The sequence below is a fragment of the Candoia aspera genome, chromosome 1 (assembly GCF_035149785.1).
Source record: "Candoia aspera isolate rCanAsp1 chromosome 1, rCanAsp1.hap2, whole genome shotgun sequence".
Classification (NCBI taxonomy): Eukaryota; Metazoa; Chordata; class Lepidosauria; order Squamata; family Boidae; genus Candoia; species Candoia aspera.
Genome location: NC_086153.1, coordinates 194,998,658 through 195,023,425, shown reverse-complemented (window position 1 = coordinate 195,023,425; position 24,768 = coordinate 194,998,658). Strand labels below are relative to the sequence as shown.

General features: G+C 41.4%; 2 protein-coding genes across 6 annotated transcripts in view; one reads left to right on the top strand and one right to left on the bottom strand.

The window, feature by feature from the left end:
• STK39 (serine/threonine kinase 39) overlaps positions 1-24,768 on the bottom strand; it is a 381,542-nt gene that overhangs the window by 53,475 nt on the left and 303,299 nt on the right. The window lies entirely within an intron of this gene.
• Positions 1-24,768, top strand: part of B3GALT1 (beta-1,3-galactosyltransferase 1) — a 267,054-nt gene that overhangs the window by 108,642 nt on the left and 133,644 nt on the right. The gene's annotated exons all lie outside the window — the stretch shown is intronic.

Sequence of the window (24,768 nt, the reverse complement as noted above, 5' to 3'; positions counted from 1 at the left end):
GTTGGAAACATTTCCCTCATCCTGAGTGGGTTTCTGCTCACGATGTTTGCTCGCCCAACCTGGTTGATCGTTTTCACTCTGCTTATCCAGACAAGCCGGCTCCTTAGCAAATTTTTAGGGGGGCGATATGTCATGTTCACCGTTTCAATGTGTTGTTAACATCGTAACGTTTCACATGTCAAACCGTTCTTCCGTGTCTTACATGCTTGACCGTTTGCTGGTATTTTCCATTATTGCTGTACTCCTTATTTTGCTCCTTTGGAATGTATGTTTGGGTTTGCAACTCTGTTCAAGGTTGCTTTCCCAGGCAGATGTAATGGTTGCTAGCACCTGGGAGGGGGTGGTTGCTAACGAGCGCTCGGGGCGGGACTGGGGTGGAGGCAAGGCTATTAAGTTTGTATTTGGCGCGCTTTTGCTCATTCTCAGCTTTCTCTGTATTTGCATACTATTCCTTTAATAAATCAGTTACCTTTAAGCCCGGGCTTGTGAGACTGAGTATTTGGGATTAGGCAACCATTGCTGTACTTTCCTTAAAGGGCTGAAAAGGAAACAGCTGCAGCTGAAAGGTTTCAGGCAACAACATGGGAATGATACCACTTATTTAGGCTCAAAGATTGAGAACGGGGTTAGCAAATAATAAAAGGAGAAGGAACAGAGTAATACTCTCTGCATGGTACCCATCATGACTGCAAAATTTAGTTGACCCACAGACAGTTTTAGTGATGTTTCAGAAATTTCTTCTGCAGGTCTTTTTTCCCCATCCATTCAAATTCCGTTGGATGGAAATGAAATTGTTACCATTTTTTTTCAAAGAAGAAAAAAAAAACATTTAATTCTCGTAGGTAACTCTCAAGATACTTAATTAAGAAGGAGGAAGCAAAGAGATGAGGGAGAATTTACAGGGACTCCCAACCGCAACAATTTTGGCCACTGTGTGGAGATATTCCACTTTAATCAGAGGCTGGTGAACCCCTAACTTGTCTAACTGCTCTCCTTGGGCTTATCCCCAGTTCTATTATGCTTTGTTCTTTAAGAAACAAATCCCTTCTGTCTCTAGCTGAGGGAGGGGCCAATACACTTGTGGATGTAGATTGACTGTTTGAGATGAGCCTGGCTGGCTGCAAATGTCAGAGTTTGGAGTTGCACATTTTCAACAGAGGGAAATGTAAGCAGAAGCAAACCAAAATTATTGTTAGATCGTGAAAAGTCTTGAGTTCTTTTAGTTGCATCTTTAGGAAAGAGGGAAATATTAATATTAAAACACAATGCCATTCAAACAGTAAGTGTCAACTCTAAAGCCACTGTTGGCTCAAAACCAAAGACCTGTTGTGCAAGATAGACAGTTTCAGGGTATCAAGAAACTACTCCCAGCTATTTCCACCAGAAGCACAATTCTAGTAGGCCATTTACATAGGCTGGAGGTAAATTATCTTTTTCAGCCTGGTGGGATTTTTCATAACATTGTCCCTGGCCAATGGATGAAACCGGTGTGTGATGCATCATCACCAGAGTGGCTGGGACTGAAATTTTCATACCCACACACTATTCTTTTTATTTTGTGGGAGTTGGGGCCTGACATGTTCAGGTGTGAACTTGATGCCCAGATCTTAACGAGCATTAAGGCTCCTATTTTGCCCCTTAAGATCCACATGGCAGTGAGGAATATGTGCAGTGAGACTGATTTTGTCTTGTAAAACCTTCAACCATCTCCTAAAAGCACAAAAGAATCCAAACTTTTTAGCTCTGCCTACTCTGGAGTCCCTGGGAACTACTGCTGGAATATTAGGGATTTATGTAACCTGTGGGTTGCCCATCCTAGTTGTAGGCTACTAAACAAATGTAATGTAGCAACAGTTTTGGATGTATGTCAAAACCATCAACCATTTGGGATTTATGCAGACATGGGATCAAACTGGAGTTTTAGAAAAACAGCAATAATAGCAATAATGGGGCAGTTGTGACTTTCTGTTCTACACGTGAGCTGTAAGCCGAATGTACAACATTGTATGGTTTCCTCAAAGTTAAATTCTATACTGACTGCTATTTTATTGTTGGGTCTTAGTCTTTGGTGTAGAGACATGTTTAAAAAGGGAAGAAGAATAAATACAATTACTTACTGATGATTACTCATTAGAATTTCCTTCAAGATATGAAAATAGAACATATGGATTATACCTAACTGAATTCAGTTCTTAAAACTGTATGCACATTGTGTGTATGCTTGTGTGTTACAGTGTTAATATTCAGAATGCTATAAAGACACTATGCATGATATTCATCATGTAGGGATATTCATCTAAAACTATCAAAAAAATTTCCTCAAACATGGAGACTGAATGTGGTACTGTAGTGTATAATGTCCATGTAGTTTAAATCTGCCATAATTCAGTGCAACTTCTCAAGTTTCACAGAACTGTAATTGGACAACTGCCTAAGATCCTGCTTAAACAATGATAGGTAAGTATGGATAGGCTTGTGCAGTGCTTTAGATCTGAAATCAAAGGGGTAGGTGCTTTTGTTCTTGTTTATTCGTTCAGTCGCTTCTGACGCTTCATGACTTCATGGACCAGCCCACGCCAGAGCTTCCTATCAGTCGTCAACAATCCCAGCTCCCCCAGGGACGAGTCCGTCACCTCTAGAATATCATCCATCCGTCTGGCCCTTGGTCGGCCCCTCTTCCTCTTGCCTTCCACTCTCCCTAGCATCAGCATCTTCTCCAGGGGGTCCTGTCTTCGCGTTATGTGGCCAAAGTATTTCAGTTTTGCCTTTAATATCATTCCCTCAAGTGAGCAGTCTGGCTTTATTTCCTGGAGGATGGACTGGTTTGATCTTCTTGCAGTCCAAGGCACTCTCAGAATTTTCCTCCAACACCACAGTTCAAAAGCATCGATCTTCCTTCTCTCACCCTTCCTTATGGTCCAGCTCTCGCAGCCATATGTTACTACGGGGAACACCATTGCTTTAACTATGCGGACCTTTGTTGTCAGCGTGATGTCTCTGCTCTTAACTCTTTTATTGAGATTTGTCATTGCTCTTCTCCCAAGGATTAAACGTCTTCTGATTTCCTGACTGCAGTCAGCATCTGCAGTAATCTTCGCACCTAGAACTACAAAGTCTTTCACTGCCTCTACGTTTTCTCCCTCTATTTGCCAGTTATCAATCAAGCTGGTTGCCATAATCTTGGTTCTTTTGAGGTTTAGCTGCAAGCCAGCTTTTGCACTGTCTTCTTTCACCTTCATCATAAGGCTCCTCAGTTCTTCTTCGCTTTCAGCCATCAAAGTGGTATCATCTGCATATCTGAGATTGTTAATGTTTCTTCCAGCGATTCTAACTCCAGCCTTGGATTCCTCAAGCCCAGCACGTCGCATGATGTGTTCTGCATACAAGTTGAATAGGTAAGGTGAGAGCATACAACCCTGCCGTACTCCTTTCCCAATCTTAAACCAGTCCATTGTTCTGTGGCCTGTTCTTACCATTGCTACTTCGTCATTATACAGATTCCTCAGGAGGCGCACAAGATGACTTGGTATCCCCATACCACTAAGAACTTGCCACAATTTGTTATGGTCCACACAGTCAAAGGCTTTAGAATAGTCAATAAAACAGAAACAGATGTTTTTCTGAAACTCCCTGGCTTTTTCCATTATCCAGCGGATATTGGCAATTTGGTCCCGAGTTCCTCTGCCTTTTCTAAACCCAGCTTGTACATCTGGCAATTCTCGCTCCATGAATTACTGAAGTCTACCTTGCAGGATCTTGAGCATTACCTTACTGGCATGTGAAATGAGTGCCACTGTTCGATAGTTTGAACATTCTTTAGTGTTTCCCTTTTTTGGTATGGGGATATAAGTTGATTTTTTCCAGTCTGATGTCCATTCTTGTGTTTTCCAAATTTGCTGGCATATGGCATGCATCACCTTGACAGCATCATCTTGCAAGATTTTGAACAGTTCAGCTGGGATGCCATTGTCTCCTGCTGCCTTGTTATTAGCAATGCTTCTTAAGACCCATTCAACCTCAATCTTTAGAATGTCTGGCTCTAACTCACTGACCACACCATCAAAGCTATCCCCGATATTATTATCCTTCCTATACAGGTCTTCCGTATATTCTTGCCACCTTTTCTTGATCTCTTTTTCTTCTGTTAGATCCTTGCCATCTTTTTTTTTTATCATACCCATTTTTGCCTGGAATTTACCTCCGATGTTTCTAATTTTCTGGAAGAGGTCTCTTGTCCTTCCTATTCTATTGTCTTCTTCTACTTCCACGCATTGCTTGTTTAAAAATAATTCCTTATCTCTTCTGGCTAACCTCTGGAATTTTGCATTTAATTGGGCATATCTCCCCCTATCACTGTTGCCTTTTGCTTTCCTTCTTTCTTGGGCTACTTCTAGTGTCTCAGCAGACAGCCATTTTGCCTTCTTGGTTTTCTCTTTTGGGATGTATTTTGTTGCTGCCTCCTGAACAATGTTGCGAACGGCTGTCCATAGTTCTTCTGGGACCCTATCTACTAAATCCAGTCCCTTAAATCTATTCTTCACCTCCACTGCATATTCCTTAGGAATATCAGTAAGCTCATATCTAGCTGATCTGTGCGTCTTCCCTAATCTCTTTAATCTGATCCTAAATTGTGCCCTGAATTCAAATTGAGATCATTCTATCATTTTTTGGATTGTATCCAAGCACTGCTTTAGCCACTTTACTATTAATTATGAAGGCTACTCCATTTCTTCTGTGGTCCTCTTGTCCACAGTAGTAGATCTGGTGGTCATCTGATGTGAAGTGGCCCATTCCAGTCCATTTCAGTTCACTGATGCCTAAAATGTCTATGTTTAATCTTGACATCTCACCAATAACCACATCCAATTTGCCCTGGCTCATAGATCTTACATTCCAGGTTCCAATGGTGTGTTGATCCTTAGAACATCGGATTCACCGTTCACCACCAGCACCGTTGGCCGCTAGCCATCCTTTCGGCTTTGAGCTAGCTGCGTCATCATGTCTGGGGCTAGTTGAACTCATCCTCTGTTCCTCCCCAGTAGCATTTTGACCATCTTCCGACCTGGGGGTCTCATCTTCCGATGGTATACCGACATATCTCTGGTTGTACTGATCCATTTAGTTTTCACGGCAAGAATACTGGGGTGGGTTGCCATTACCTTCCCCAGGGATTGCAGTTAGTCTGACCTCTCTGTCATGACCTTCCCGTCTTGGGTGGCCCTTTAGCTCATGGCATCATTGAGGTGCTCAAACTCCAGCACCACGATAAGGTAACAATCCTTTGCTGTAGGTGCACATAGAGACAAAACAGGATTTAGGTATAAGTCAAACAAGCTACAGCTTATGGCTTTACAGTCTGATGGGGCTTCTCAAAATTTCACTTGTTTGCATTTTTTATATTTTCATTATAAAAGTCTTCATAAATTAAACACTCCTGCATGGTTCACATGACCCTTACTAACTGCTTTGTTTCTGCATGCATTCACACCATCTGTTCAGCCCTTCTGCACCCCATCACCGTTGGTTATGGATCTGGATGACATTCTTGACAAGTTCATTTGTCCTGCAGTTGTCTTATTCTTGGTTAGCATTTGCCAAACAGTGAACTGTGGCACATTGGGGAAAGCATATTGAGTTTTTCTCCTGCCTCATGAAGGTGAGCTTTTTGGCACTGTGACGTGTGAGGAATACATTTATTGATGGCAGCGTCCAAATGAGGCAGGAATATTCTGAAAAGTCCCAGGTGAATATTTTGATATATTTCAGTAGAAATCCTCATTACTTCTTGACAAGGTAGCACAAGGAATGGCTGACCCTCCTGCTCTACCCCATATTGCACAGCTTCCCCTAGGATTACTCCTACCTTTCATATTGGGCATGAATGACCTGCCCTAATTGTATGCAGTTCCAGTTCTCAGGTGGAGAGCTCTGTGGAAGGAAGGAAGGAAGGAAGGAAGGAAGGAAGGAAGGAAGGAAGGAAGGAAGGAAGGAAGGAAGGAAGGAAGGAAGGAAGGAAGGAAGGAAGGAAGGAAGGAAGGGCAATGTTGGGAGAGCAGAATGGCATGAGAGGCTGCAATAGCACAGTTACAGAGGTGTGGGGGATGGCTGGAGGAGAATGGCTAGCAGTGTAGCAGACAGGCCCAGCATTCTGGCAAGTTCACTAACAGGTAAGTGTGCTGGCAAGTTCAGGAAGGATGTCCCAAGGCAGAGCAGCAGCCATGCTACAGGACACTGGCAGCTGATAAATCTCTCTCCAGAAACCTGAGTGCTGTTAAGAGGCAACGGGAGGTTCAGGGCAGCAACCACCACCATCACTATCCATTTAAAGGCCCCCCAGAAAGGCTGGAGTTCCTCAAAGGAACACAGCCAGGAACCCCACCAGTGGGGTCAAGCACCAGTCTAAATCACAAAGTATTGCAGAGCAACAAGCACAAGGACTTGCTGTGGTGGATAGAGGTAGTGTAGAAGTACCTATAAGGAATAGTATTTAGAAAACTATGGACATCAGATGGACATCAGATAGATCCAAGGTTAGGTTAAGTTTGTGGCAAGAAGACAAGGTAGGAAAATGTTAGAGAAAAAAGTAGAAGTTAAGATAGTGAAACCTAAGAAAGACAGTCTTGATAGGGTATCAGTATACTGACAGTTCAGTAGTAAGTTAAATAAGAACCATAATACAGTAAACGTTTTTTGTGTGAGAAACTATGACTATAAGAGAAGCAGTAAAGTAAGGATATAGAGGTATACAATTTACAAAATACAGTAGCTGCCAGTTAGAACAGAGCTACAGAAAGAAGCATGTAGAACATGAGTCTATAGTGGACTTTAAGTTTAAGGGTTAAGATACAGAATTATTTATTTATCCTTCCTCATGTGGGTATAAAATCATTATTTGTAACATTCTGACAATAAAAAACCTGCCTGAGGCAAACTTGTAATAAGCCTCAGACATGGGGAAGTCATACAATATCAAGAGTAAGGCCAGTGTTGGACAGGCGTGCTTTGAGTTTTCCCAGCTTCCAATAAAGAGAAACCAGAAGGCTATGAGTTGTAGGCCCTCCTTAGGTATGAAAACCAGCTGGGTGACTTTGAACCAGTCACGCTTTCTCAGCCCAACCCACCTCACAGGATTGATGTTATGGGGAAAATGGAAGGGCAGGAGTATTAGGTATGTTCACCACCTTGAGTTATATATATAAAAAGGCAGGATAAAAAAAATCTAATACTCCTGCCTGTTGATCAAGGACAAAGAACCTCAATCTCTAGGGCTAAATCTGGTTCATCTGGGAAGATTCAGAGTACAGTAACTTCCCATCATACAATGTTAAAGCCTACTAGGAACATGGAGGAATGAAGGAGGAAAAGAAACAGGTTGCCTCTTGATTCCATCAAGAGCATCACATCCTTATATGTTGGAAGGAATTTCTGTACAAAGCTTGAGGAATTTCTGGGATGTCTACCAATTTGTTCTAATAAGGTATTTCTGTTTGGAACAACAGAAGACACATCTGCCATTTATATGTATTAAAGGTACAATTGCTTATTCCTTTCAACTTGTCTTCTCCAGGCTAAATATGTCCAGTTTTTCCAGCTATTCCTCGATATGGTTTCTACCCCACCATATGCTGGATGTACATAAACTTACTGTTTGTCGCTCTGGAAAGTAGGGGAGAAATGTTGAATTGTGTTCCCTTTTACAACAATGAGAAATTTAGACTGCCCCCAGCTATGAATGTATAGCTGACTTTTTTGTCCCATTAAGGTGGAAGTTCGCAATTTTCATTATTAAAACATTTGTCTTGCCATTTTTGAATCATTGCTACATCTGCCATCATGAATGGTTCAAACTGGGAGTCTCTGAAGTAATTTGGAATCCTTGGCAATAATAAAATTCATCCTACTCTGTATGGAAATAACTATTTAACACATTGCTTAGTGTGAAAGAAAGCACAAATGGAATGCTGATGGATTGCCTTTGTTTACAACATTACTTGGAGACAGCTGATTAAAACGTCTACATATATAATCATTAGAACTTACCAAAGATCTGGAGAGAAGGAGGGAAAGAGAAAGCTTGTATACTATTAATGTTCATTTATTTGGACAAAAAATAATAATGGGTGGCCAGGTTTGGTAAAGAGCATGATTATTTCTTTTAAAAACAACTATAGAAAATTCCAAGTATTACCAAATACATGAAGAAAATCTATCTATGTGGTCACTAAAAGTCGACAATGACTTGATGGCACATAATCGATTTCCAAATAAACTCCCTGCTGCATAGTCATTAGGACAGAGACCCCCAATCTTCTTTATATTTATTTTAAGGGAGACTCAGTGGAGGGCCGATTTTTCTGTGAGTATGAAGCAAGTGCCATGGTGGTAGTAACTGACCGTATTTTATGTACAGTATAGAGCACTGCAGTGCTACCCCTCCAAATGGTGGTTTGAAGGGCACTTCCGAGGGCAGAGCTTTCCAAACTGTGTGTCGCGGCACATTAGTGTGTCAGCTGCAGTGTGTAGCTGTGTCGCGCGGTCGAGGGATCATACAGGTACTGCGCATGCGCAGTATGTGAAACCGGGTCAAAACAGCTGATTCCTCGTGACTTCTGGCGACGCGGCCGCACCTGCAGTGTGTTAGTGTGTCACCAACATGAAAAGTTTGGAAAGCTCTGTCTTAGGGAGTAATACTACTGAAAACAGTATGAATTCCTTTTTGAGAAAACACACTTCAGATGCCAATGCAGTTTGCATGTCCCTTTCCACCTGCATGAATTATATTACCTAAATTCTGCTATTCTTGAATTCTCTTACCTTTCTCATGTTGAGTGTTGTATTTTTGTTTGTTTCTTTGTACTCTAAATAGTGCTTACTCAGCTATTGTTACCTGAGACACTGCATGCAGAAGAAATGTATTATCAGCATCCATATGATTCTGCCCCAGTAACCCACATTTTTCTTTTATTATTACTGCTATTACTATTTACTCCTTGTCATACTCTAGGCACATCAGAGTAAGAATACGGATGCTAAAAGTTCATCCAGTGTATTCATTTCTTCAGTGAAAAAATAAATCAAGAAAAGGTCAGTGTGCTCAGAAATGAGAAAAAGAAATGAATTATCACAGTTCAGAGGGATACAGAAAACATCTGTTTTGCCATTCGGGTTAATGTTGCATTCAGTATTTTTAAACATTCCAATGTTTTTAAATTATTTTTTGCTGGTAGAAAGACAGGATAGAAGTCCTATAGATCTAAATAAGTGTTTTTCAAACTAGGCAACTTTAAGATGTGTGGACTTCAACTCCCAGAATTCCCCAGCATGCTGGCTGGAGAATTCTGGGAGTTGAAGTCCACACATCTTAAAGTTGCCTAGTTTGAAAAACACTGATCATTTCACATCAGAGCACAGTATTAGTTTGCCCAGTTGGGGTCCCTGGAATTAGATACCATTCCAGCTATCAATGATGCATTAAACCACACTCCCCTCCTCACCAACATGCATGTCAAGATGTATTGCAGTCGCTATTTGGATGAGGCAGAAAACCCATTAAGCAGCACACCCCATACCTGGTAATAAAAACATCAACATAAGTTAAATGAATAATTGTTCATTGCCCTTTCATGATGTTCCAAATTTGCTGCCTGAGGTGTCATCTTGCCTAATGACAGGAACGTCAGGTATATAGATATAAATACCCCCAAGTGATACCTAACTTGCCGCGGGCATGGAGCTACAGAAGAGCCTGTTCTGCAGCAGCGGCCACACAGCAAGCAGAGCTGACTTCTCCTGTTTCACACAAATCTAACTGGAAGTACAGGGTAATCTGTCTGAAGCTGCAAATGAGGCTACAGAACCAGTGGCTGTCTGCACAGATATGATTGTACTGGGAATGAGTCACTGTTTGCTCATGGTCATTTTCATTCAAGGAGAACCTTGTGACAGATAGGCTGACCATGAGTTCTCCCATAGCATCTCTGCTTGCAGTGAAGATGGGAGCTGGACCAGCATGGAGAAAGGTCAGACACACGACATCTGGGGAGGAGGCAGGGGGTGAAAAGGGTAATTTTCTGTGATGGAGAAACATCTATAGTCACTGAGAGTTACCTTTGTTTAGTACTTGAAATATGGGTAATGGTGATCATTCCTCTAAACTTGAAACCCATAATTATCTAGTCCATATGACCATTATACAAATTGTAAAGTAGCAGTTGAAGGAAGCAGCAGTAGCCTCACTCAATCTGGTGTTATATTTATTTATTTATTGCTCAGATTTAGCCACTGCCCCAGAAATCTGTAGCCAGCACAGCTCTTGGCCTTGCTGTCTGAGAGGTCTAGGAACTGTAGTTCAAGAGAACTGGAGGACAACAAGGTAAAGATAGCTACCCTACTGGATTCCCAGCTTTAAGAAATTTTTCCTAGGCTAGCTGGCTGGAAGGAATCTGGCTGCTGATAGAGTGTTTGATAAGTGAGTCTTCTTTAAAAAAAAAAAAAAAAGAACTTTGAGAGATAAATGTTTTGGGTATACTGTAAGCTTTAACCTCAGATTCAGGTCATAGGAGCTGTTGCACTAGATCTCAAATATTCTACCAAAACATGAATTAATAGCTGCTTATAAGTAAAAAGCCAGATTCTCAGAGGTTTTTTTTTTCATTAGATCTATTGAAAGAGAAAAGAGAATTAGGTTGCGGAAATAGTGAGAATAGGCTGCATTTACTTCAGCATCCAATTATCCCCAGTATATGAGGGCGGATATTTCTTGATCCTCTTGCTAACTACCTGGTGATATAGTGGGGAGGTAGCTACTCTTTTTCCTAATAAATGAAGAATGTGCAGATGTTCTTTGCTTGTAATATTTTACAAACCCCCATCATCTTTCCCAAGGCTTGAGAAGCCTATTACAGATATTTGAAAACAATATTTTCTCATTTGCATTTCCCAAACCTAAACCTAAATCAGAATATCTGAACTATATATGTTAGTCCAGAAATTTGGACTTTAAAAAGGCAGAAATGGTGCGGGTTGTACTCAGTGAGACAAAACTTAACAGATTTAGCCATCTCTAAGGATCAGATCTGCTTGTTCACACTGCACGCAAAAGAAGCTCCACAGACAGACTGTGTAAGTCACCTAACACGACCTCTGGAACAATACTTCTTAAGAGGTCATGCACATAACTTTCATATTTCAGAAATAAGCTGGTCAGATCATGGGAGATGCTTTATTATACTGAGCCTCACTTCTGTTCAAGCCAAGACTTCCCCAAAAGGTCCTCCGTTGTTCTTCTAATGGGATGAAGTCCATTTGTGGATTTTATCACAGCATCACTCCCTTCTGTATCAACTGGGATTGCCTGTTATCAGAAAGGAACTTTCACAGTCTGTTACAGTGAGGCAATAGATAAACCCCATCAATAAATAAAAACTCTCAGTGACACAGTTCCTAGACACTCTCTCACTTTCAATGGAGGAGTCAACCAAGGTCTAAAATACATATTGGAAATGGGTTCTGCCATCTTGAATGTGGAAATGCTCCGAGGTAGATTCTGCAGCAGATGCAAAAGAGATCTTTTTGGCTGCTCAAACCTAAATTCCCTGCCAATTTTTTCTCATGGTGTTATAATTACAAAGCTTCTCCTTTCCTGCTGCTGTGCAAATACCTACTTGCAACAAAATATTGACTGGAAACACTGAGGAATCAGAGCTGACTAAAACAGAAGGAAGAAGGAGGAGGTGCATTGTTTTTTTGTCTTGCTCTGTAACTTCTTGTAGCATAATATCCTTTACTTCGGACTGAAGCTCAGCATACGAAGCAGGAAAGTAAAGAAAGGGTATTTCAGTGCTGACTGTTGGTAATAGAAAGACCATAATTTGCCAAGGCAGCTGAAAAGATCAAATACTCTTGCAATGAGGCTGTAATTTTCAGCATACTTAGGATTAGCATACAAGTGTAAGCACTGGCACATCCAAGCATTCATTCAGTAACAGTCAGGAGTCAGGGCTCTTTTCCACGGCTTTATTGAAGCGAAATGACCAGTACAAGAAGAAAGCTGCGAATGCCCAATTCCTGCTCAAACTAACATTTAAAACTACATTCTTTAAATTGCCCTCTACCCCTCTTCCCACCAAAGCATGTCACCCCCCTTCCCACTCCAGGTGGCTCCTCTGATGTATCTCCCTTGCATGGCCTTGGGGTGCTCATGCCATAAATCCATAGCCATAACAATGCAGTTCACACTCCAACCCGGCACCCGCTCCCATTTGGCGACACGAAGTCTGTGCACACAGATAAGAGACCGATGGAAGATGCTCTGATGCTCCTTTGATCGGAGGGTCTGACAACAAGTGCTAGTGAACCAAGCAAACATGCTTAGGATCTTGCTATACAGATATTATTTCATTTTCTCCCCAAATCTATTTTGGTTCACCAGGAAATAAATGCAGGACACAAATGATACACCCCTAAATTTCAAACAAAAAAACTAATAAATGGCTATGCATGCATGAGTGGACACACATAAACACACATTTGCCAACATTTTTAAATGAAGTCAGCAAAAAAAAAAAATCAAGTGAAATCATGATTTACTGCAGCTTCTGTGACCTGATCATTTTAGAGGAGTTAGAATGGTAACTCCCAGAATTCTCTCCTTTTTGGCTAGGAATTCTGGGAGTTGCAAACCCAAAGCATCTAGGGTGGACCAAATTGTTAGCAGTCTGGTCTAAAACATTAAAGTTGATGCTTGTATTAGCTGAATAGTGTACAGGCAGTCCTCGCTTAATGACTGCCCTGTTTAGTGACTGTTTGAAATTACAACAGCACTGAAAAAGTAACTTTACAACCAGTCCTCACACTTACGACTGTTGCAGTATCCTCACAGTCTCATCATCGAGATTCAGGCACTTTGCAACTGGAGGGCATTTACGACCATCGCAGCGTTCCATAGTCATGTGATCGCCATTTGTGCATTTCACAGCATTTCACAGCCAACACACAGAATCAATAGAGAAGATGGCAGTAAAATCGCAAATCCCTGTCATGTAATGTCTCATTTAATGACCACTGGTAATTCGACTAACAACCATGGCAGAAGTGAGGTTGTAGGTCTGTCGTGGTCATGTGATGTCTCGCTTAACAACCACCTCATTTAGCGATGGGGTGGCCAGTCCCAATTGTGGTCATTAAGCGATGACTACCTGTAGTGGCTAAATCCTCATGTCTGTATATAATATGACCCTTGGATAATGTCGAATGAAACACCATACTCAGATGGCAGATCTGGGGGTATCGTGAAAATGTATTTTCTGCCTTCTCTCACTGCATTCTGAGTAATTCTGGTAATGGATATGGAAGGAATGGATGGCAATATGGAAATTCCCTACGACTCCAGACAACCACTAGATAGGGAGCATGCCCACAGTAAATAAAGGGGAGATTTCCTGAAAGTTGGTTTATCTTTTGATTTCTAAAATACTTGTAACACTCCCAAGAACAAAGAAAAGCACTCGTATTTCTACAAAAGAATTCTGAAAATAAATTGACCATTCATATTTTGATAATATAATGCCCTTCTGGAGGGAAATGGGAATTTGGGATTAAGAAATGCCAAGAAAAATATGAAATGTTATAATTTAAATTTAAATTTATGATAGTACTTTATCTGAAGGGTGATGGTTTGGGATGAAGAAATGTCAATAAGTCTGTTATTTAAGTCTGAGAGCTAGCTAGATGGATGGATGGATGATAGATATTAATCTGTTCGGTCATGTCCGATTCTCGGAGATTGCCTGGACAAGTCCCTGCAGTTTTCGTGGCAAGATTTTTGAAATTGGTTTGCCATTGCCTTCTTCCTACTGTTATATGTTAATCTATACAAATACAGACACTCCTTTATAATGTTTAATATTGCATAATATCAACACTACTTCTCCTCTGCTTCTTAAGAAGAGCTATGTGCTGCTAATTTGTTTTATTTATTGTCTATCCTGCCTTTATTTTTTTTTTTATAATAACTCAAGGTGGGGAACATACCAAATACTCCTTCCTCCTCCTATTTTCCCCACAACAGCAACCCTGTGAGGTGGGTTGGGCTGACGGAGAGGGACTGGCCTGAGGTCACCCAGCCGGCTTTCATGCCTAAGGCGGGACTAGAACTCATAGGCTCGTGGTTCCTAGCCTATTGCCTTAACCACTAGACCAAACTGGCTATTAGAGTATAAGCCTTTAGAATATCATTGCTCTGATCCAGTACTTACTATTCATCTCAGAGGCTTCACTGTGCACTGTGCATTCTCCCATTGTATCAGAGCACATTTTGAAACTCTGTATCAAAGCCTTTCTGAAACTGGATCTCTGTTCACATCCTCTGTTCCATAGCTTTTCATACAAAAGGCACTGGAATAAGAATCTTGTTTTTTCCATCCACGTTTAATGTATCATTTTGGCCTATCATATGGGAGTTAAGTTAGATTAAATGTCATCGGTTTCAATGGGCACTTGCCCGAGAAACAATGCAGATCCAACCCATTGAATATTTAGGCTTGCAATTCTTCACATTGGACAACAGGGGGCAGAGGAGGTACTAATAACTGCAGTATTAGTAGTAGTAATAAGAGTAGTAGTGCATGGAAAATTGGCAGCTTTGTGGTACATAGTAATGTACAATGTTTCCCAATGGTCTGCTCTATCTATGGGGTGGAGGGATGGTTGAGAGAGCACTGCATCATTGGACATATCAAGTAGGAGTCCAAAGGAACTTGAGAAGAATATTGGGACTGTCCAAGTAATAAAGACAGTGTGGCCTATATAATATTGAGTTGTGTTATCTGAGGCCAAGAACAATGGTGAATCATCATCATCCTCAATAGCAGCAGCAACCTGCATCAGTCTACCACAGGTTGAAAGATTTGAAGGTTATAAACTGTAATCCAGTGGGATCACTAGTCCAGTGTGGATTGGTAGGTAGATATTGTTCAACTTCCCAGAATAGGGCTGAGAGAAGGCCGGCTTCTCTGCCTAAGGGAGGACTAGAACCTGGGTTCCCTGCTCCTAGACCGGCACCCTAACTAGCTTTCAGTGATATTACAGGAACTCATATATTGTTAAGATATACGAGTATATCAACAATGTACAATTGATGCACAATAGGGTGCAGTACTATAACCCTGTCAAACATTTGACCAAGAAGGCAAACCCAAGCAAAAATCTCCTGACAGGAAACTCTGTATAGTTCCTCAACTGAGTCCCAAGTCTAGAGTTCCATCTCAGTCCTTTGTATCTGAAGTTGTCAAATCCTAAAGCGGGGAGCTCTTGATTCTAAGACCTACTAGCTTCAGGCATGTATCATCCATTGGCACAATAGCCTTTGTGCAGCAATCAGCATGACCATTTACTCCACAGAAAAACAGAAATGAAAAGCAGGTTTTTGTCTAACTTTGGGCAGCAAAATCGAGAGAGAGAGAGAGAGAGAGAGAGAGAGAGAGAGCGAATCAGGAGGCAGAATGGATGAGGCCAGGCTCAAAAGGGACAATCAAGGGTAGATACTTAGTCAGAATTCACTGGCAACTAAAGGCCATGCTTATAGTCAAATGTACTCTGTAGATATATACAGTATGTGACGTGAACAGATGCAAGGGAGTGTTACATTCATCTTTTAGCCTGACATTTCTGGCTAAAAGTGTAAGTCTGCATCTTTCTATGGAAATATATCGAATTTATTGCTTGCTTGCTTCCTGTGTCTAGAATGTGCATTTTCCCTTCATGCAAACACGTACTTGGCAGTTCTAAATTCAAGGTATAATAAATAGCTGAACTCATATTCAGTTATGAGATAGTTTAATCCATGGAATCCCAGAGAACCACTTGATATAAAACCACATTCCTTACACTCCTTTTCCTGGAAATATTTTACATAAAACCAATATTTTTCTGACAATATTTGAGTGCTTTCCATTGGACACGTGTTCCTCAGTGGAAAATTCCTCATCAGGATATTGGTGCTACAACATTCGGTAAGGACCGAGTCCTGAAAACAATTCATTGATTCATTTGCGACCTTTGTGAAGGACAGAGTGGGCCTTACAGAGCTGGAGACATGTACCATGGCCAATGTAGGTTTCAAAATGATTCCCGCTATCAGAGAAATGAAGAAGAAAATGAGTCTAGAGTCAGACCTTACATGGAGGAGAATTCAACTTCTCACAGCAAAAAATTGATAAGTTCGAGAAAGGAGTAATTTTTAATTTCATGTCATTTTTCAAAACAACACTTGATTGTGAAATTAAATGGTTTTTCTATGGCCATTGTAACTGGCATCCTAAATTATGACTGTTGTTCAGGTGGTCCTCATTTAATGACCACTCATTCAACAACCATTCAAACTTATAATGGTGCTAAACGAGTGGTACTTACGGCTGGTCCTCAGAGTTCCCACAGTCATGTGATTGTGATCCAGGAGTTCAGTGCCTAGTTCACAATCATAATGTTGCAGCAAGCCGTGGTCACGTGATTGCGATTTCCAACCTTCCCTGCCGGCTTCCCACAAGCAAAGTCAATGGGGAAGCCAGCAGGAAGTCTCAAGTCACTGTAATGTGAGGTCCTTGCTTAATGACCTGCATGGTCCTCACTTAACAACAGCAACTGAGATTGACCATACTGCTGCCACTAAGCAGCATGGTCATGTGACATCATGCTTTATGACTGCATCGCTTAGTGGTGGCAGTTCTGGACCCAATTGCCATCATTAAGAGGACTATCTGTATTAAACACCAGTTTTTCCCAAGCCAGTGTTGTCTAGAAGTCCTGGTCTTCAGTACCCAGTACCTCCACCCAACATGGTTAAGGGCTGATTGAGAATGATGGGAGATGATGACATCCAACCCAACTGGAAGCACCTGGTTGGAGAAAGCAACTGCAGTCTAGTACCTGGGATTAAGTTCTGTACTTCTGATGTAATGTAATTTTGGTGTTAATCCTTTCCACAGTTTTAATGCCAGCCATACATCACAGCTGGCAGTTCTTTCAGCATGATCTGATAGCTAGAATCCCCACTGTTTTAAAAGGAAAACTGGGATGAAGGGATAAGTTTGATAATAAGAAGTTGATGTCCTCTGTCAATTCTTTAGAGCATAACGAAGTTGCAGAAATCGTGATCTCAGTTGTACATCTCCCATGGCCCTTTCTCTTCCATTTCCTAGAGCCAGTGATATGTAGTAATTAAAGCATTTTGGACTAGGGCTGGAGAAACACAAGTCTGAGTCCCTCCTTGACCACAGAGCTTATGTGATGATAGGGGACCAGTTACTCTCTGAGCCCAATGCATCTCACATGACTGTTATTCTGCAGATAAAATTATATGAGATCTCAGTATAAGCAGTTCTGAGCCCTCAGAGAAAAAGCAGGACACAAGTGAAATGAAGTATTGTTGTTACTGTTGTTCTTCGTAGTGGTAGTCATAGTCGTAGTAACTCTTCTACAGCTAAATCACAGAAATGAATGGAATGCAAGCTGCATCTTCTGATGAAAGCAAAAGGTGCTCTGGTGCATTTTTGTGGAAAGGGAGGCCAGAAGGGATGAGAAGAAAATCCCTCTTGCTTAAATGGAGGCACTGTTTTGATACTTTGGATCCAGGCCAGACTGTAGCAGCATAGCTGCAAAGATAAATCTTTTCTGCTACGACACTAGGAATTATTTTGGCTTCATTCCATATCAGAGTTTGCAAGGCAGTTTGCAGAGAGGGAGGCAGATCTAAACCTCTCTGCCAAGAGAGAAATCATTATTTTGAGTTATAAAGCAAGTTCTCCTGTGCCTTTTTCATTTTTTATTCACCACTGCTGTTTTAAAAAATGGCACCTCTCCTATTCCTTCTAGTGTATTGATATTCAATAGGAAATATATAAATGGCAAACATATACAGCCAATGGAGCACAGTATTGTAATTGACTCATAATTGTTCTTCTTTTTTAAAAAAAAATTAATAATAAATCTGCCTGATCAGATAGTCCCAGGTAATCAGCCAGATAATGATTTCTCATCACAGCAAAGGATTTAGTGTCTTCTGGGTAAAGCTGTTCTGTAAAGAAAAGATGCAGGAGACAAAGCCGAACCTGGCATGGAAATCCAGTTTTCCCTCATTCCTATGAAGTATATTCTTCAAACTTCAGTGAGTTAAAAATCAGAAGCACCAAAAGGGTCCAATCATTTTTGTTTCAAGTATGCAAAGCCTTTGTCTTGCCTTGCCACAAAGAGCAAAAACCATCCCCGCCTGCAAAAGGCCACAAAATGCCACTAATGTAAAGGAGGGAGAGATTATTAACCTTTCAAGCTGTATTGACTGCACCTCCATGATTCTTACCTGCATCCATCTATTAACGTAACGTTGACTCTTTACTTTTCTTTTAAAATTATTATTTTAACAATCAGCAAAATAGTCATTAATATATAAGGTAACCGTTAGCTTTTGAAGGCCAGTTTGGGTAGGGCAATTAAACCAATTTTCCATGGCATAAAAGAATACAAGAATATAAAGGAGAAAGTACACATCTGGGAAGAAGTTTGGCTAACATGCCTAAGTTATTGGCAGCTGGGCTAGGTCTTATTTATTTCCCAGAACTATTTACTTAACCCAAGAGCAGCAGTCATTTTTTTGTGCAAGGCAAATGATTGTGTAGTCGAAGGGGCAATATTCTGGTTCCTTTCCTGAACTCAAACCATTTCTCTGCATGCTTTTTCTGTCTTCTCTCCATTTCCTACAAAAGCACACTTCCCCCGCAAATGGCAGGGGTCGAATCTGTAATATTTGGCCACGTGCAATAGTTGAAAAGCTGATGCTTTTAACAAGTGTATGACAGGCAGATAATCAGTAGGCACAGTTTGCTGTCATCACAAAACTTAAAATGATGGAAGCCACCAGATTCAACCCTACTGAATTCTTTCTAGCCATCCAGCTGTACATTCATTTATGTTTCATTCTGGCAGTTGTGGTTCAGTGCAAAACAGCAGGCAATAATTAACTTTAAAAATAACACACACTGCCTCTAGGTTTGTTAACTGAGCATCTAGGCAAAGGAGAGAAGCCCAAATGTGACTAATGATGGAGCCAGGTAGCATCGATTTGATTCGGAAAGGAGTTTTTGGAGCACCTGTGGTCACAAAGAGTTGTATTCTTCCCCAGGACCACATGGCAACTGCAGAGAGCAGCCCCGTGATATGGGCAAAAGAGGCAGCTCCCTTAAAGAATTGCAGCAGGTGCTGGCTTTGCTGTTCTGCACACTACAGACCACCTTTTTGGAGTCGAGGTGGAGCTGCACAGCCCCCCTCAAGAAATCACAGAACCCTTGAGCAGTCTTTTGAAAAATAAATTTTAAAGCCCAGCCGTGTGGCTTTGAAAACAGCTGCAGTCCCAGGCATCGAGACTTCAAAAGGGTCTGTTGGCAAATGCCATGTTCTGTGCAGGCAGAATTGGCATCAACAGAAAAGGGTCCTTTGGTAGAAATTGTAGTTCAGGGTCATAAGGGCCCTGAGGGCTCCCTTTTGACTGGCTTTACATGATTGAAAATATCTGGGGATATGAAACTTTCTTCTTTTTTTACAGCGCTTTCTCTTTTTTCCATCTTTGTGTATGGGGTGAGGGAAACTAAATCAAAACCAGGTCCTTGTGACTGGTTTTGATTTAGATACATCCTTCACAGCATGATTACTCTTCCTTAATTGGACAGGTTGAAATCCATGTACAGAATCTACCGTCCTTTTTTCCTTCCGAATGCTGTTCTGTGGAAGGCACCAAAATTAAATGCTGTCAGTTTATTTGTTTGAGCTGTCCCCTGCCTTTTATTCAGGTGCTCAAGGTGGTATGCAGAACATTCCCTCCTCCTATTTTCCCCCACAACAACAATCCTATCAAGCAGAAGGAGTGGCAGGCCCCAAGACCCCCAGGAAGCTCTCATAGCTGAGGAAGGTCTTGAACATGGGTCTTCCCAGATCTGTTTCAACACCTCAACCCCACTAGACTGGTTTGGCTCTTAGTCATATCAGTCTCATTTCTGCCAGTTATAACTAGAAATTAGGCTTTTTCACTCCCTTAAATTGGCTTTAAGCCAGAAGAGTTTTATCTGTTCCCCAACTGGTAAGTAACTGATTCTGAATCAAGGGCCCCTTATAGTTCCAGCCCACTTATTTATTTATCGTTAGGCTTTTATGCTGTCTCAGCTCAAGGTGAAGTAGGGCTCAGATTCTATTCTTTGGAGGCAACAAATCAATTCCCTTAATGTGCGAGTGAGTTAGCAAAAATGGTTAAGGAATTTGGGCTCAGCAGAAGCCAGGAAAGGAAAAGGCAGTTATTCAAATGTAAACCTTTTGTTCATCATTCAACCTGTTTCCCAGGATGCTAGCTGAAAACTCAGTGTCAGGAAGACTTTTTGTGTTCAAGAAAGAAAACTCCCTGACTGTGAATCAAGTCTTGGGCTTCACATGCATTTCTTGATCTGCATGAGGCTGAGATGCACTAAGCCAGGTTCCTGTCATGGTTTAATCCTTGGTTGTGGGGCAAGAGAAAGTTCTAATGTAAAGTACCTGAGATCTAGTTCAGCATAATTATGAGAGTGTTTCCTTTTCATGTATATCTACTTATTAAAACTCTGCAAGACATCCGTCATTAGATTGCTTTAAAAGAAACAAAGAATATATTCATCCATGCATTAAATGGAAAGAAATTACTACATAACACATCCGTAATGAACATATTATTTGACAGCTTTGAGGGACTAATCAAAAACAGTTCAGTTGAGGAATTTTTTCTCCCTTTTGTTGCATGATAAATCACAGTCATAGCTACCTTGAAAAATGCTGTTACATCTCCTTTACAGTAAATGAATATATTAGTCTCTTCTCTGATGTGTACATTTTAAAAAACCTCTGTAGACTTTTCTAATCTTTGTGAAGGGGTCCCAGATCCCGCTCACAGACCCCAGGGCCTCATGTTCATGCTGCAAATATTGGAGCAGGAAAATAGGTACTATTTTTCATCCTTTTTCCCCCCCCTGAATTAAACATGGGAATGGGAAGTGGTGGTTTCTGGAAGGCTACCACTCCCACTCAACCCTTAGCCCCTCCCCCTTTCTTTTTTGCCTGATTTAGGGAGTTTTCAGGTGGGATAGGAACAGTTTACCCTCCAGAAGTCTCTTACTCCTATTCCCACAGTTACACTCCTGGGGAAAAAATGTAATTCTGCTGACTGGGTGTTGTTGTTTATTCGTTCAGTCGCTTCCGACTCTTTGTGACTTCATGGACCAGCCCACGCCAGAGCTTCCTGTCGGTCGTCAACACCCCCAGCTCCCCCAGGGACGAGTCCGTCACCTCTAGAATATCATCCATCCACCTTGCCCTTAGTCAGCCCCTCTTCCTCTTGCCTTCCACTCTCCCTAGCATCAGCATCTTCTGCAGGGTGTCCTGTCTTCTCATTATGTGGCCAAGTATTTCAGTTTTGCCTTGAATATCATTCCCTCAAGTGAGCAGTCTGGCTTTATTTCCTGGAGGATGGACTGGTTTGATCTTCTTGCAGTCCAAGGCACTCTCAGAATTTTCCTCCAACACCACAGTTCAAAAGCATCGATCTTCCTTCTCTCAGCCTTCCTTATGGTCCAGCTCTCGCAGCCATATGTTACTACAGGGAACACCATTGCTTTAACTATGCGGGTCTTTGTTGTCAGTGTGATGTCTCTGCTCTTAACTATTTTACTGAGATTTGTCATTGCTCTTCTCCCAAGGATTAAACGTCCTCTGATTTCCTGACTGCAGTCAGCATCTGCAGTAATCTTCACACCTAGAAATACAAAGTCTTTCACTGCCTCTACGTTTTCTCCCTCTATTTGCCAGTTATCAATCAAGCTGGTTGCCATAATCTTGGGGGCTTTTTTGAGGTTTAGCTGCAAGCCAGCTTTTGCACTGTCTTCTTTCACCTTCATCATAAGGCTCCTCAGTTCTTCTTTGCTTTCAGCCATCAAAGTGGTATCATCTGCATATCTGAGATTGTTAATGTTTCTTCCAGTGATTTTAACTCCAGACTTGGATTCCTCAAGCCCAGCATGTTGCATGATGTGTTCTGCGTACAAGTTGAATAGGTAGGGTGAGAGTATACAGCCCTGCCGTACTCCTTTCCCAATCTTAAACCAGTCTGTTGTTCCGTGGTCTGTTCTTACTGTTGCTACTTGGTTGTTATACAGATTCTTCAGGAGGCATACAAGATGACTTGGTTGTTATACAGACTTGGTATCCCCATACCACTAAGAACTTGCCACAATTTGTTATGGTCCACACAGTCAAAGGCTTTAGAATAGTCAATAAAACAGAAATAGATGTTTTTCTGAAATTCCCCGGCTTTTTCCATTATCCAGCGGATATTGGCAATTTGGTCCCGAGTTCCTCTGCTTTTTCTAAACCCAGCTTGTACATCTGGCAATTCTCGCTCCATGAACTGCTGAAGTCTCCCTTGCAGGATCTTGAGCATTACCTTACTGGCATGTGAAATGAGTGCCACTGTTCGATAGTTTGAACATTCTTTAGTGTTTCCCTTTTTTGGTATGGGGATATAAGTTGATTTTTTCCAGTCTGATGTCCATTCTTGTGTTTTCCAAATTTGCTGGCATATAGCATGCATTACCTTGACAGCATCATCTCGCAAGATTTTGAACAGTTCAGCTGGGATGCCGTCATCTCCTGCTGCCTTGTTATTAGCAATGCTTCTTAAGGCCCGTTCAACCTCACTCTTCAGGATGTCTGGCTCTAAATCACTGACCACACCGTCAAAGCTATCCCCGATATTGTTATCCTTCCTATACAGGTCTTCTGTATATTCTTGCCACCTTTTCTTGATCTCTTCTTCTTCTGTTGGATTGGATACAGTGAAGCCATGTCTGGATGCTCAATAGATGAAAATTCAAGTATGACACAGCAGAGGTCTACCCATCACTGAGAACCTGTGGTATAAAACTTGCCCACTTTAAGTATCTCCCACTGCACCTCTTTATTTCCTGCCTTGTTCAGTTGAAATCAGTTGGATGTAGTTGGGATGGCAAAAAAGAGGTGAAGGAATGAAATCCAAGGTAGAAAGAGGAATCCACAATGGTGCCTCAACTGGGTGGGCAGCCAGCTCCTCCAGTGACGAACTTTTCAAACCAGGACCTCTTTATTCAGGCCTGATTTATAGAGTGGAAAACATGACAGGAATGACTGCAGCTGCAGAATAACTACAATATTTAGGTAGGGCCTAAATATGCTCCACCTTTGGTATCTTCAGCAGATCAGAATCATGTTGACCTTCCTCACTCCTGTCTTAAATTTTAATTGCTTGTTCAGACCTCAGTGGGGCCGATTGTGAAGAACACCGGGTCTGTTTTCATAGCCGTACATCCTCATCTTTATAACCTCACCCTGCTGACTCATCTTTATATAGATCAATGTTACTCTCAGACTACTTTTTTTCATTTCAGCTTCTTGTGAAAATTCTGGACTATTTTTTTCTTCTTCTGGGGCTGTCAGCTTTTATGAGAAGAAATTGCTAGAACATTTCTTTCATACTGGTTTTGTTTTTTGCCCACTATTGTTTGAAATGGTCAGGATTCTATAAAGTAGCACTGGAATACAACAGAGTCACAAATAAAAAGAAATGACAATAATGTAAAAGCATATACCATCTCCATCTGAAAAGCATTAGAAGCCTGAGTGTGAATTTGGACACACATTAATAATGGACTCCACATTTCACCACTTCCGTGAAACTTTATTCTTCTATACCGCAAGAATTACAAGTTTAAATGCAGGTAGTTTCATTTAAAAAAGAAAAGAGAAGCGGGGGAAAGAAAAAAAAATCCACAGGATTTTCATTTTTTTTGACAAGTAGCCATTTGGCAAATGGTTTGGTTGTTGCAACTGTGACAAATTAAATCTTACCAACAAATAACTTTTTAAGTGTTTTTCTCTTGGCTGTACCTATCTCCATGCCCTGTGCTTTTTACCCTGAGCATCCAAGTATTTGTTTTGCTGCTGTCGTTCTGCCTGCAGTTCTCACAGCTGCCTAGCTGCCCTCACACCTGCCATTTCCTCTCCATCTGAGAATGTTCCCTCAGGTTGCCCTTAATGAATTTCATTAAAAGTGCATTTGTAGCTGAAGAAAATATATCTGCCAAAATCTTCCTTTTAATTTTAACTTAGACAGAGAGGTATTCCCCTGGATGAGGCTGAGGTACTAGAAGGTGTGTGCCTCCCAAGGACGTTTGGGATGGGAGGAGGACAGAAAGGTACCATGTACACACATGGCAGTGTGCTACATTTGATATCAGATGGCCCCCTGCACATTCATTTTAAGGCATTATGGGATGATAGGAGAGCAATTGTCTAAAATAATTAATTGAGCTTCCCTCTGAAGCCTTCTCCACCACACACAAGAAAACTCCCCCTAGTAAAACCATGTTGCTGGTGACTTCTAAATCATGTCAGGGATTAAAAACATGAGAAATTTTCTCTGGATGGCATCATGTTCAACACAATTGCCTGCTGCAGTATGCTGGGCAAAAACCCTCACCTGCAGGGGCATCTGCAGGAAGGGGGGGGGGAATAAAAAGATGGCGATTGTGACCAGGTGCATGAAGCCCCGCCCTTTTAAAAGGGTTGAGGCCTTGATCACATGACCACAGCTGCCATCTTGACTATTTTTAACCTCCCCCAACCTCTGCTCACCTGCACACTGAAATCTAGTATTACTTTGCAACATGGTTC